Source organism: Epargyreus clarus, unplaced genomic scaffold, assembly GCF_041222505.1.
Source record: "Epargyreus clarus isolate Ecla_fem2 unplaced genomic scaffold, WU_Ecla_fem_2.2 ptg000008l, whole genome shotgun sequence".
Lineage (NCBI taxonomy): Eukaryota > Metazoa > Arthropoda > Insecta > Lepidoptera > Hesperiidae > Epargyreus > Epargyreus clarus.
In genome coordinates this window covers 6,164,471-6,180,492 of record NW_027332216.1, presented here as the reverse complement: position 1 = coordinate 6,180,492, position 16,022 = coordinate 6,164,471, and the positions used below count along the sequence as shown (strand labels likewise).

General features: G+C 35.6%; 1 protein-coding gene across 3 annotated transcripts in view; it reads right to left on the bottom strand.

Moving 5' to 3' along the window:
* Positions 1 to 16,022, bottom strand: part of LOC140744272 (ATP-sensitive inward rectifier potassium channel 12) — a 59,779-nt gene that overhangs the window by 18,835 nt on the left and 24,922 nt on the right. The gene's annotated exons all lie outside the window — the stretch shown is intronic.

Sequence of the window (16,022 nt, the reverse complement as noted above, 5' to 3'; positions counted from 1 at the left end):
TAGCTTAGTCCTCAGGGGTAGCGGCGCATCTGTGGCCGACCTCCGGTACGAATATCTAATCCTCTCTAAAGTCGATTACAGATGTCCATGGGCGGCAGTAGCCACTTACCATCAGGTGTACTGCATGCTCGTCTGTTACTCCATTTTATAAAAAAAATGTATGTATAGGTATCATATAATTTGTAATGTCTTACAGCTCAAACAGCTTGATAGATTTTAACCTAATATAAGGTGGATTAGTCTTAACTGTGGGAGTGACATAAACTACATTAGTTACAGGCTTTCCTTTTCAGTAAATTGCTTCTAAGCTGTCGGCTCTTTTATAATAATTACTAGTCGGATATTTTAATAAATTATAAATATGATTAATTTTAGACTTAAAGGTGACATTGACAACCGGATATCTACCTAATCTATCTAGATTCCAAAAATGTGTCAGGAGGTACAGGTTTGATTAAATAATAAATAGTTTAAGGAATTTAGTTCAAGGTTTTAAATCCTATGTTGGTATATCATTTTAATTATCAAATTATATGATTTATAGATAAAACGTACCATTTTAAAGATTTTAGGTACAAATGTTTTTTCTTGAATTTTGATTTTATTTCAATTACACTTAATAATAATTATGTTTAAATATCCGATATCAAAAATATTAGGCACTTTAGTTAACCCGTATAACAATTATAATGATTATGACTATTATGAGAACGAGAGGTTGAGAACCACTTCTGTAGCAACACGTGACGACATAACACACATGATTTATGATGCAGTTTGTCATTCGGATGAAAATTCGAGATCTGTGAAGCTATGAGTAGGTATCTTCATATTAATATGTGGTAGATATTATATTTGTATATGTAGATATAATGATAAAGTGATATAATGATAATGAGGTTATGCGTATAAGCAGGAAAATAATACTCGTTTAAAAGATTGGTATCGGCCAGAGATTACACGTGTAATGTTACAGACCGGTAAGTTGTAATATTACAACTAACTTAATTGAATGTGCCTATTGTACAACACTAACTGAACGAATACTTACATCTCTTGGAGCAAATATCCTCACGCTACTCAGTTCTTAAATCTTTGCTGATCTTACATAACCGAAATATGTCACAAGTAGGTAAATGTTTCAAAAGTAATCAATTTTTCGAAGTTTTGTGCGAATTAGGAATTAATTAAACCTATATTCTTGAAACTCGGCCTCTCGATCGAGGGGTCCGAGGTTCAAATCCCACGCACCTCTGATTTTTCAAAGTTATGTGCGTATTAAAAAATAATTATCACTTGCTAAACGGTGAAGAAAAACATCGTGAGCAAACCTGCACACCTGAGAGGTTTAAAAAAAATCTTAAAGGTATGTGAAGTCTACGCACATGGCCAGCGCGATGGACTATAGCCTAATCCTTCTCATTATTAGAGGAGACCCGTGTGCAGCAGTGGGACAGTAATGGGTTGTTAATGATATTCTTGAAAGTTCCCTAATAATTTTTCAAGTGCGTATTCTACGAAATTACGAGCCAGCATTGTATGTGGCTAAATGGCCTTTTTTTTTTTTGTTGACGAGGGGGAAACCTTCAAAAGGTACCCGATGCCTTGGGAGCGACACAGGGTTATGTGGGACTCCTACCGCACTAAAACCCCCCCGGTGACCGTCCTCAGCGCTGCGTAGAGGACTCCGGGATCTCCAAAGGAACGCAACCGGAGTCCTCTTAGCGCATTGCCCCGTCGGGCTCCGCCCAGGTGAGCTTATCGCTCACCACACCGTCTGGTGCGTACGACGGTATGCGACCACACATACCGCCGTCCTTCCCGGGGCCGTTGGCTGGGCGGTTCGAGCTCCCACTCTTGCCACCCACGACCCCAGAAGCCCCCTTTTAGTCGCCTCTTACGACAGGCAGGGGATACCGTAGCTCTATTCTTGTCCCGGAACTACAGGGATAGTGCCTAAATGGCCTAAACTTTCTACTCTGTGACAAAACCCTACTTACTCTTGCCCAATAGTGGGATAGACATGGGTTAATGGTGGAATGTTTCTTGACAAAGATTGCCGGCGCCATCATAAAATGTTTAGAAGGCCTTTACTATTAACCGGCATATTACACGAGGTTTTTATCATATAACCTTTTAAAAGAATTCGCGTTAGTTACGGGTAATAATGCACTGAATAAATCGGAATGTAACTTATTATATACGTCCTTTGGATCTAATTGGTAATCATCATAATAATTATAATTAACTCATTACTGTTTCTATGTTGAGAATGGGTCTAGTATTGAAATGAGCTAGGAAGTGCGGGTGGTAAGATATCAAAAATAGAATATTTTGAAAATAGATATTATCACCATAGATTAGTAAAGATTACTCACTCCTAACAAGAAAATGTACCCAGTTTTGAGAATTGAAACAGTTGCGTAAAAAAGTTTTGCCACGTCTTCGTGCTAAAGTGTCCTTAAAATATTTGAAATTATTATTATAAATTATTTAATTATCATGAAAATTACGCAGTATTAGTTATTTATTCGTAAATTTTCTCTATAAGTGTTTTTATTTGTCAAGAATTCAAAAAAAGAACTTACTATAATAAGCCATTTGCGGCTTCATTCAATTTCAAGGCGGCGAAGTATCTTTACTAATCTATGATTATCACGAGCAAGTTTTTACGTTTCCGTAAGATGTTGTCATCCACTATAAATCCAAAATACGTACTACAAGAAATGTTGATAAAGGGGATGGAATTTATTTTATGTGTATGTAGTTATTTTACTGACCCAAGATCGCAGTTAAATAAAAAAACTTATTTTGCTGTGCCATAGATTCTCATTACAAGATGACCAAGACTGGATCAATGAATTATTGCCTTATTTCCAACTATGTATTCAGCAATGTAATAATAATAATAATATGCTTTATTGTACCCATAAAAGAAATATACACAAGGAAAATTATAATTTTAAAAATACAATAGGCGACCTTATCGCTAATAAGCGATCTCTTCCAGGTAACCTACAGGTGCGGAGTTAAAGTAACAAGAAATAGAATAAGAGGTAGGGTGCAAATAACAGTTGTAAGGAATAAAATACAAATTTTGGAACAAATGTAATGTAATGATTTAAAATAAAATTTACATTAAGCTGCACTAGCCAGACTGGTTTATTTTGGTCAAAATCTCAGATATAAATATAATGTGTTTCAGTAAAACAAATATTATACAACAGATTCCCAATGAAGCAAGTTCAATTACAGTACAATGATCTTTTTAAAAGTGACTGTTGTTAAAAATGGTACATAATTACCGCAATAAAAAGAGTTTAATAGAAGCTGGATTTGGAAACCAAACATTTATAATTTTTAAAGGGGAATAACCAAAAAAGACTTAGATGAGTAAAATATATAGATTGATCACTAACAAGAAAATGTAACCAGTTTTGAGAATTGTAATTGTTGCGTAAATAAACTGTTGTCACATCTCCGTTCTAAAATGTCCCTAAAATTTTTGAAATAATTATTATGTAGTATTAGTTATTTATACGTAAATTGTCTCTAAAAATGTTTTTGTTCATTCAGAATTCAAACAATAAATGACATAATCATCCTTTTGTTATTCAATTTCATGGCTGTGAAGTATCTTTCTATTTTACTTATCAAAGAAGAAAGAATAACGCTAAAAGTCAACGACTATCATTCTTGAGGCACCAGATTTGCCAGACGATTGAATACAAAATGTGACATGACGAGCAACAGGTGGACTTAGTGCCATCGACTCATCACGTTTTTGCAATGCCAACTAAAGGGAAAATGGCGTTTAACAACTAAGTACGTATTGCCAATGTTATAAATATGCCTTGCGGTTTATCCAAAAGCTTACTTCTCAAGACAAGGCTATTATATTTTTAGATTTTAAGATAATCACTGACTCTGCAAGTTCATTGGCTTTAAGCTTTATGATATAGCTCAGTCGTGATTTGTGGAATAAAGAAAACAGAGTTGCAAAAAATAACTAAACGAACCACACATTAATTCTGAAAAGACATGAATTACCTCATTACAAATGTTAAGTCTTTCTTAGAAGTTTTAAGATTAATTAATGAATGTCAGAATCGTAAATGATTACCAATGATCACAGATAGTTGAAAAAAAAATTATAAACCTGTTAATTAAATATTGTTATCTCTATAAAATGTATGGAAAGATGAAAGATTATGAATAATTTATCAAAATGAATGAAAGAATGAAACACCACACTAAAATATAAATATCTACTAGATACTCCATGTCATATATGATATTTGTAACCAAACTAAAATAGTCTAAGTAACTAAATGTGTTTTCATTCACCATCAAATCTTTCTGCATATTATTCCAAAACCAGATATCAACCACATGTGAACTGTAAAACAGTAACAGAAGCGATGGCGCCACCAAAGCTGACCATCAATTTAATCGTTCTAAAACCAATTGGCAGTATAGTCCACGTAAAACTGCTAGTCCGCTTTGAATATAGAAATGAAACGTGTATGACTACACCTGTCCGCAACAACTTCAGAACAGACTAGCAGTTTGGCGCGGACTATACTAATAAATAATTGCGTTTGTTTTGTAAGCGTTCAAACTATTCCGTATGGCGCAAACTTCCAGGTGTAACTCAAAGGTACTTCCAGAACAAACAAACGTCGGATAAAGAGGTCATAGCGAAAAGAAGCGCGTGCGTCTTTCCACTGGACAGCTGTTTTGATTTTCTCATGCGTCATCTGATAATTACGAAGCAGCTGAACAAAGTTCCCAAATATTAATAAATTTGAAATTTGCGATCCTAACGTCAAATATTTGCTTATTTACTTTGCAAAGGGTTCGTGCTGTGATCTTCTTCCTTCTTTAATGTACCTTAAATAGCCCTTACCCGTTAAACACCTTTAAAATTGTATATAACATTGTTTTAATAGAGTGAAGTACTTCATATTCCTAGCTCCTAAAACTTTCCGATGGTTTCACAATTGCTCAGTTGAATAAATTTCAGCCCGTAAACAGATTATTCTGAATCTAGTCTGTCATGACAGATTTGCATTAATTACCTACACAATATACATTCTTAGAGAAATGGCGTATAATGTATATTGTTATTTAAAAACCAATGTTTTTGTTGCATTTCTTGAACTCTAAATTTTAGAGTACTCAGTTTCACAATAAAATTTATTGGTTGGGATTGGGTTATTTCATCGCTTACCATTTCTACTTTATATTAAAACAATTTCGAAAGTTAATTACAATAGAGAATCAGATAAAAATGATTCCAACTGCTAACAAATAAACGTCTTTTACACGTTTTAAGTATTTATTTATACAAAAGTGGCAAACCAGGTCAGCACGAATACTATTACGTAGCAAATTTTTGCAATTCAATGTGAGTCGACACAAACTGTTTTCTAGCTATGTAAAGCGTTTGCAAAATAGATTCAGATCACGGATATGGTAAGCCCACAGTGTTAAATTGACAAAGGAAATCCAATGGAAATGTATTTTTTTCCTTGAGGATAGAAATTCGAAATCTCTGAATAACCTGGGATTACTAACTGACATTATGGACATAATATAGAAGTAGCGAATGAGCATGCACTTCAACTGAGGTTAAGTGTCTACTGCCGCCTATGAACATCCATAATCAACCCCAGAAAAGACCAGATTCCCACCAAAGTTCGGCCACAGATGCACCACTACCTCTGAGGACTAAGCTGTAATACGTTGGAAAAGTATGTCTTCCTTACCACACCCTTTTAACACAGCAGCGCTTACTGTTTTTAGGCATAAATAGGTGTGACCGCAGAGATCTTCTTTAAGATCCGCGGTCTCCGCCAGAGGGCTGATCCTCAGACGGTTAAAATGCTTCGGACGAGAGCCAGCTGGCGCGCGTTAAGTCGCTGGCGTGAACGGCTACAGGAGCCACGGGGCGCACGCCAACGTGTAGTCCGTGCAGTACTGCCCAACTTCCGAGCATGGCTCAAAAGGAGGAAATGCGTCACCTACCGGCTGACACCGATGCTCTCCGGACATGGCTGCTTCGGTGAGTATCTGCATAGAATAGGCAGGGAAGCGACAGCGCAGTGCCACCACTGCGGGCATGCCCAGGATTCCGCGCAGCACACGTTCGAGCACTGTCCAGCGTGGCAGTCCGAGCGGCGGATCCTGGTGCAACGGATAGGACCAGACCTCTCCCCGGAGGCTGTCGTCGCGGCAATGGTCCGTTCTGGCGAGGCGTGGGATAGCGTGGTTGCATTCTGCGAGCGCGTTATGCTCACCAAGGAGGACGCCGAACGGGCCAGGGAGCGCGCCGATCCCGCGCGGAGAAGGAGGCGCCGAAGGCGCAGATAGCGCCTCCCGGCGCGGTGTCCCTGTAGTCCCGGGACTAGAATAGGGCTACGGTATCCCCTGCCTGTCGTAAGAGGCGACTAAAAGGGGGCTTCCGGGGTTGCGGGTGGCAAGATTGGGAGGTCGAGCCGCCCGGTAAGCAACTCCGGGAAGGACGGCGGTGTGTGTGGTCGCATACCGTCGTAAACACCAGACGGTGTGGCGAGTCCTGGAGCTTACCTGGGTGGAGCCCGAAGGGGCGACGCGTTCAGAGGACTCCGGTTGCGTTCCGTAGGAGATCCCGGAGTCCTCTTGGCAACGTAGAGGAAGGCCACCGGGGGGGTTTTAGTGCGGTAAAAATCCCACATAACCCTGTGTCGCTCCCACGGCACCGGGTACCTTTTGAAGGTTTCCCCCTCGTAAACAAAAAAAAAAAAAAAAAAAAAAAAAAAGGCATAAATAGGTGTGGCGATGGTGCCGCCAGAATCACACGGAGGGTTCTACCTTTAAACATGAACCAAACGCGACAAAGTCTTGATTATTCTTTACATTTACCAGATTAAATACCAATGGCGAATCTATGTTAAAATAAGATGAACTTCGTTCTCAATGTAATACACGAAAACGGTTGCCAAGACACTCAAACTAGTGACACGTGAGACGTTGCGACGGAAATAGTTATCCGTATTATATCTACGTTTTCGGATACTCGGAGTTTCTTTACAAGTTCTGCTATTCTCTAGTAGATGGCATTAGGTGTTTTAATCGTGCTATTCGAATCTTTTGTTGTTGTGTTTTGTTTTACGAAACTAAAATCGTAGACTGACTAAATCCTTAAAACAAGAAAGTACCAGAAGCCTTGAGATTGAAATTTTATGGTACATTTTTAATATCCCATTATATTAATAGCTGCATGTATTAGCAATGTTAGTGGTGGAAATTCTACGTCAAGAGTTAAGCGTGTAGATTCAGATCCCACCGATGAAATTTTGACTTTTCGAAGTTAAGAGTGAATTTAAAAATTATAAAAGCATAGAAGTGTCTAAGGAAAATAGCATTAAGAAACCTAAGAAAGACATCTTTAAAGAAATGAAATTGTCATCCTCACCAATTGCGATCCTTCCAATCTACACCTGACTACGCCCTAAACCCTTCTCATTTTAAAGGAGATCAATGTCCAACAGTGGGATGAAAATGGACTAATAATATTGACGATCGTTAAGACAATGTATTTGCCTCATTCTCTGAAAACTGTGTTATAAATATGCCAAGAAACCAGGAATAGCTTGTCATCTTCTGTGTTCTTGATTAAATGATCAATATCCTGTCATGTCTCAACTAAAGCAATGATTGAAGCAAAACGTGATGTCTCCTTACATGCAAGTGCTTCGTTGTAATCAATTACTTTAAATTACACCTCTTATGTGATATATGAAATTTGTTGAACATTTGTCCGTTGCAAACGCTGAACATTCATGTTATGAATTGTTATGCTGGCTACTTGTTAATTGGTAATAGATAGACATGATTTGAAGCGTATTTATGAGAAGATTATTTAGTTAATGTCGGGTTTCTGATTTTGTTTTAAGAATAACAATGCATCTTTTATTGTTACTCTTTAGGTAGAACTCAAATTAACTTTACTTAAGTTTTTGGCGTTGTGAATGATAACCATCATCTAACTCATGTAGCAATGTCCACGATCCATAGGAGTCCTGAATACACATTTGGTATTTAAAAAGTGGTTATACAAGTTTATACATTTTATTTGGTTTTTATTTTATTGAGAAATTGCCAAACGTTTTGTTGGATTTAGATGATAAAGAATAAAAGAATTGAGAGGTGAATATCAATGACGATCTGATAGCAACGGTGGGTTTTCTGTAAATGATACATAATGTCAACGGTTCTTTGAACTGCTTTCGGTGGTGACTCAGGTGTTCCAAAACTGAATGTAGTGTGACGGAGGCACTGACTACGATGTCAATAAAAAATAGCAAAAACGAATGGAAAGATACCTACTCGACGAACGGTTAACGTTATTAATTGATAGTGTATATAAAAACAAACCTCGTGATCAATAGAAAATCGGTTAGTGAATGACATTCTTGGATGGTTCTTCTTTTTGAAAGATCAACTGTTTGCATTTTGTTAACAAGACGAGCCTTCTTCATAAGTCTCAAAATAATAAAAATGGTTGTGCAACATATTTGTCAAATCATACAATATTCGAGGGTTCTTAATATTCGGGTAATTTTTGAAAAAAGTAATAAATCCCTATTTCCTTTAAAGGATAATTTTTAAACACACTTCTTAAATTTCAAATATGCCTAAAATAAATGTTCCTTCATATATTATAAAAGGTTTAGCTTTTTACATCTTAAAATGGCTTAAGAATTCTATGAATTGAATCAAATTCCCTTCTGTGTTTCTATGACACGCTCTTCAGTAATTTAGTAATCTGTCATCATTATATCCTTACTTTTACATGAAGCAGAAATTTACTGTCCTGACGAATTCTAATGTTGTACTTAAGGTGTATTTGATTTTTATTACTTCAACCATCTTAGAGCCAAGGTTCATGAAGAGCCTTCAGCCCACACAAACCATTATCCATTAGTTCCTTTTTTATTATCTCCCTCTTTATCATTACGTATACTCTTTAACTTTTTATTTTTCATTTTTGTCAATTTAACAACTGAAGTATCTTACGGTATGGTTTTATGGATATTTAAAAACATTCCGAGGTACACAAGTGATATCATCATAGTAACAAGTAGTTAGTTCTACTATCATACCAGCTGTTCGTTTTAGTATTTTCTCTATGTTTGTTTTTTGTGCTAGATATTCGGTAGTAAAACTAAAGGAAGTGAGACAGACCTCACTATTTTACATGACATTGTATAGGTGCTATATATGCTAATCGACCGAAATACTATGAAAGGTCCGCTTACTCATTACGTGTTGCTGAATGGAGTCAATGAGGGCTCGTGACCGTGACTCACTAGTTACATAATCATTATTAACCGGTTTGCTTCTTGTACTTTGTACTAAGTGTGTACTTACTAGAACTGTAAAGCGGTCTATTGCTTTGCAGATTTTAACTTTAATCAACGGAACTTTAAATAATACCGGTAAAATACAACCTAGAAATACAATATAGAATTTCAATAAAGTATGTTTGTGCTTGTTCGTTGTTCCTTATATTATAATGTTTTATATAATTCGTAATAAATATTCGAATCCGGTGGGCATTTGACCACCTCAGAACCACCCGGTCTAAGACCGAATTTACTGCCTATCGCCCTTATGTTGACAATGCCGCAATATATATGCGCCCGGGGGGTAAGACGTCCCACATTAGTAAGTACGTAAGTAAAATACCTAGACCTAAGTACCTAGAGGTAATATTATGTAATCATATTACCTCTAGGTAATATTATGTAGTCATTTTTGTAAACATAAACATATACAATTGTAATGATTCATTCATAGTAATATTTTTAGAATACACTCATAAAGTAGGATTTTGCAATACTACGTAGTATTCCATGATCATTATAACTTATGAGGTAAGACTTACATTAATGGTAACTTAAAAGAACGTACCTATCAATGCACTATACCTCAATTTTTAATTGACATCAATTTAAAAATAAAATTTATAAAAATAGGTATTAAATTGAATGACGTGGTATCTATTTGAACATTTTAATTCAAGTTATTCAACTCATTTATATTCATGTCATACATATTTCAAATTAGAATTTTACAAAATAAGAAATATTGTTGGAATGTTAAATAATATTGTCCACGAAATGTTTTCATTGCGTAAAAATACTTTGAGTTTAGTTATAATTAGTCACTTTTGTTAGTTCTAAATGTATCACTTCTACTACCGTGTTTTATAAATAAAGCCAGTCACTAGGCGCTTATGATTTTCAGTGATTCACAGTGGGATGACGTTATTTCTGTCTAAAATGTTCAACGTGGTTTTATCAAAGGTACGAGTAGGTAATATCTCTCTTTTATGTGTAATATCCACGTGGTTTCCATTTTATGCAACGTAAGATGCAAATGCGGATATCGGTAAATTACTCCATAGGATACCAGAGGTTCTCAAACTTATTGTGTCTACTGAGCACTTTTAAGATCAATTATAATAAATTATTATTATAATTGATCTTAAAAGTATCCATTAGGATAATAATACAGTCTCACTAAATTCATTAAGAAAAAAGAACTTTCAACTTCTATATTTAAACCAGAGGGTTTCAACTCCCTATTAACTTTCTCTGGACCCTTCACTGCCTCTCTCTAAGCTTTTAGCGCCCACAAGGATGCGTTACCGCTCAATTTGATAAACACTGTGTTAGGCTTTTAAAATCTAGACAATTTAAACTTTGATTCTGATCTAACCAAGTAATTTAGATACAATACGTCATATAGACCAAAACAACGCTCAAATTGTTATTAGGCTGGAATTTTTGTGGTAAACTCTACCACTTTTTTATATTACGTAGAAATTTCCGTGTTATGAAATCATTGGCATTCGCGTGAACTTTAGAACTTGTATTTGGGTATTTTCGACGCGAAGGCTATTGTATTTATATCTAATCTGGCGATGTTAAATGTAAAACCCATGTAAAACGATAACATTATTCTATAGACCACCATGAGAGCTTATCAAATGCTTCATAATCCTTGAAAACGTTACTTGTTGGATCGAATCAATCGAGTATCGAATAATTATGTAGATTCGAAGAGTTTTAAAGACAATACGTATGCAAGATAGTATAAAGAAGTATACTATTATAAAAAGTAGAACTATTTACCATTCGACTTCATTCTTTAAAGTCCGTTATTAATAATGTTTTTCTCACCAAAAATCAACATTTGGCAATTTCTTCAGTGTCAAATTTCGATCTTTGGTAGAAAATAATAGGATAGATTGATTATTCATCTTTAATACGATAACAGATAATAATATGTAGGTATTATAAATATTTGGTATTTATAGATATACATTTAAAGTCATAATCGACTAATACGTCTAATACAAAACTTTGCTATTGTTGTTATTGCAACCAAATAATAACGTTGTTTGAATAACGTGTTTGATGACATATATTCAAGTTTATATTCATTTTGCCATATTATAGACATCATTTACATTTCGTGAACGCAGATATTTCGTAAAATAACACTATTGATGATTCTTGGTTTCGTAAATTGCCTAAAAGTTATGTTATCACTGTTGTTTCATAACATTAGTTATTATCAACAGCTTTTTGTATAAAATAATGTGGAGTTTATCTGTCATTCCTGTACACATATGTGTATATGTGTTATTGCTACATTTGCCGCATAAGAATCATTAATGTTGCATCCACACATTTGGCACTTGCCTTAAACTCTAAAACTCTACAAATACACAAACATGTGGACGCGTCGCAAGCGCTTCAGGCAAATTCCTTTTGACGAGTTTTTTTTGTTTCATAATACAACAAAAAGTTGTTGTGACTTTTGTTGTGACTTTTTTTCATATCATTAGTTATTATCAACTAGTTATTATAAAATAATAAAATGTGAACATTATGTTTGATGACGTCATTCTTCATTAATGTTTGCTACCTTAGCATTATAGGAATCATTAAAACTTCGTAGAAAAACACAATTGATGGGTTTCTTTTGTTTTGTATGCAACAAAAAGGTGTTCTTGTAAGTGTTTGTACAAGTGACGTGACGCGTTAACATTTCGTAACGGACCACGTCATTACCGTTTCTATTTTAAATATCCATTCATCTGAAATTCTGTTGATTGTGGATGACTGTAATTGCTTTGTTTTATACACCTGGTTTACATAATGACATCTCGAAGGTACCTAACAGAAATAAGGATGACACATTGAAATGTGCAAAATAATCGAGCTGAAACTTATGTTTTTATAACAATCCTTACTAATATTATAAATCCGAAAGTAACTCTGTCTGCCTGTCTGTCTGTCTGTCTGGTTGTCTTTTCTTCACGCCTAAACCACTGAACCGATTTTAATTAAATTTTGTACAAAAATAGTCTGAGACCCGAGAGAGGACATAGGATAGTTTTTAGCCCGGAAATCCCACGGGAACTAGGGATGGCGATTAGCAAAGTTGAAGGTAAGATTTTTCAGTTTTATGTATGTTAGTATGTTATATTATTTTCTTTTAAACGCGGGCGAAGCCGCGGGCAAAAACTAGTTAAAAATAAGTCATCAATAGTGATGTAAGCAACTTTTGTTTTTGAAAATTGAATCCCTTGCAATATTATATTTTTCTCATCAAAGTGTTGATTTGAGAGAAAACACCTTTGCAAAGCATGCAATAAAAAGTAGGTGTCACGTGTAACAATTTAGGTTGCAGATACCGCAAGTTACTGTGTCACGACCGTCGTCATTGACTAAGCATTCGCACAATTCCTCAAATGGAAATTTCAAACGTGTTTGATTTACGGCCTAAAGTAGTCATAAACTTTAACCAATTACTGCCTAACAAAGTTAGAAATTTGTTAATTATTGCCTAGAAAATAATCGAAATTTAACAATCATTATACAACTTGACAGTTAATAGATGTAAAATTTCCAAATTTTCACAATTATTACAATAGAATAGAACTTGGCAGTTAATAGAAGTAACAGTTCGAAATTTGTCAATTATTAGAATAGAATAGAACTTGACAGTTAATAGAAGTAAAAGTTCCAAATTTGACAATACTTACCTAAATAAATGTCAAACACAACTTCGTTAAGCAAAAAATAGTACAGAATGATTATAACTAACGGATGAAAATTGTCTGCATGATTCGGGGACCTAAGAAAACCGTTTACAAATTCACGCATCCTAGTCATTTCCGGAATTAGACGCAGCTTACGTCATACACGTGTAACATCCTCTATCTTTAAACAAATCCTATCAAGACGTCAAGTCATAATTATTTTAAAAATCAGTCCCCACACAAAACCTTTGTTTTGCCCTAGAATAAATAAACATACTGTCATGTAAAATACCGTCATGTAAAATAGCATTAAAATTTTACAAACGTACGCTTTAATTTTATTTTTTGCAGGTTCAACGTCCAATGACGTGAATATCGAAGGAGTTGCGAAACGTGCTCGGAAACAGTTTAAATTCAGGGCGAAACAGAAAACGATAAGGCATGCCAGGAAACGGAGCGAATGCGGGAATTTACTACTTTAATTATACAAACAACGAAGGTACCCTTTGTGGTTCGGCTCCGGCGGTACTACCGACATACCTATTTCTATCAAACAGCACAGTTAAGCGCTGTTGTGTTCTGGTTTGTAGGATGCGATAAGGGAGAGATAATTTTCCGAGGCGTTACGGCTCAGTTCTCAGGGGTAGCCTCGCATATGTGGCCTCATGTAGAAATCTAATCCTATTTGGGGTTCATTACAGATGTCCATCAAAACGTCAGTGGCCTACCTCAAGCAGGAAGTTAAGTGGGTTTGAAACATACTAATGCAAGGCGTTAGAATTTGATCCTTAGGACTAGTAAAGCATTTATAGCCGACCTCAATTATCTGATGATGATTACAGATTCCCAAGCGTGACAGAAGCTACTTACCATCAAACTGTATGCTCGCTTACTACTTCTATAAAAATGAAAGAAAAACAGTTTATAATTAGTTACAGAGGCGGTAGCGATCACATTCGAATGAGTGACATACTCCTTTCCTGCTCCTCTTTCTAAATAAACAAGAGCGGACGTCACGCTTGAGATGCAATAACTAGCACCCGACTCACATACGAAAACGTTCGACATACGCTAATAAGCACATTGTTGTGCGGATTGGTCCCCACTATTGCAGAGGAAGTGACCGGCCTCGGTACGTTCTTGGTACAATCGTGATGGGAATCCGTGTAGCACTTAGCAATAAAAACGCCCGAGATTTATCACTGGCTTTCCTTTAAGCACGATTCCTTTTAATCTAATAAAGTGGTAATTGTATTGGTGCTGACTTAATTGGATGTCGTAAATTGTGATCGTAATTGGTTGCGAACTATAAATTATTAGCGTACAAGTAGCTTGTATTTTAGTGCCTATTGTCTGAAGCCTTATCAGGGAATACAAGGATTGCTTTGATCTAGGACTTAAAGAAAGTGACGTAATAAAATGATGAATAATGAATAAAACATTAGGTTTAAAAAAGAAACCTGTTAGGAAAAGGACTGGCGTCTGCATTTACATTACCTCATATTTACGAAATAATTAGAAAAATGAAAAAAAAAATACCGCCCTCTAGATTCTAGCATCACACTAGGTTTCATTTTATTTATGGTATCATGAATAAATAAGATTTATATATAAACACCTAGACCACAAATTTAATTTCGCTTCGAACCCGCCACCCAGGTCGTGTGCCCCTGCTTTATATATTTTTATTTCCACTATATTATATTTCCTAATAACCGATCTCGCCGTCTATACTTCTCACTTTACTTGTAACGTGAGTTTAATAGTAGACATTAGACACAGACGAAAACCCGCATAATTATTTCCACTACAATTGTCTGACAACACCTCGGCGACGAGTTTCCTGCACATCATTGCGGATCATGCTAAAAAGAAGGACGTCCGTTTCCTCCGTATAAATTTTGCATGCGGCCCAAAGTTCCTGGTAAATCTCATTCTATATCATTTATAGGCGGAAAACCTTTTAAGTGTGGTTCGAGTTAAAATGCACGGCGCGTTCTCACTTCGCGAAGGTTGATTGTTTTTTCTTTAATTTGTTCTCGGAGAAAACTTATTACAGCGAAGCCCCATGCATGACAAAACGAAGGTAATAAACCCGAAGGCTGGAGTGGCAATTATAGTCGGGTCAATAAAGGAGTAAAGGGGGCGACCGCAGGCGAAGCCATGTAGGTGCCATTGTTCTTGACCTCTAACATTTCAAATGGGAATTCTTTAGAGTACTATTTCTCAACTACTACTTGACACCCCTTTCCCCGTTGATACCCTCTTCCCAGTCGACACTACACGCATCAAGTATTTGTGAATTAAAATTAAAACGTAAAACTTTTCAATGGAAGGTGTTCTGTATAATGATTTGAACTTTTATCTGAGTCGTTAGGTAGGTTTACATTTAAGATATTTGCCAAGATTGCATTGTCTAAAGTATCTACAACTTTATCAAATAAATCTATTCTCATGGTATGTACAAGAAGCTTGTTATTGTTATACACCTATGCAATTTCGAAATAAGTAAAACTTAACGCCATCCTTCATTTGAAAAACAATTATTTTGAGTAATGACCGATACACGTCAGCGATTACAAATAACATGAAGCCTTGTCCATTCCTATATCTGTTTAGCACGTTCCATGTAGGAATTTCTAATTTATTACAAGGCAGCTTTCTCTCAAGTTCTAAACATCTCAATGCATTTCTAGGATAATCTCTATTGACGTACCCTCGATTGACGCGAAATTTCTAACGGCGTCATGACAGTTGTCCTCCGTTTATCCTAATTGATTAATCAATCAAATTAGATATTGATATCTATATACCTTATACTAATTAAGATAAAATATTCATTTGAATAACATTAAAAAGTCGTCACAAACGAATTTGAGTTGTTTATGTGTTATATCCTTCTATATTGTCCTTATGT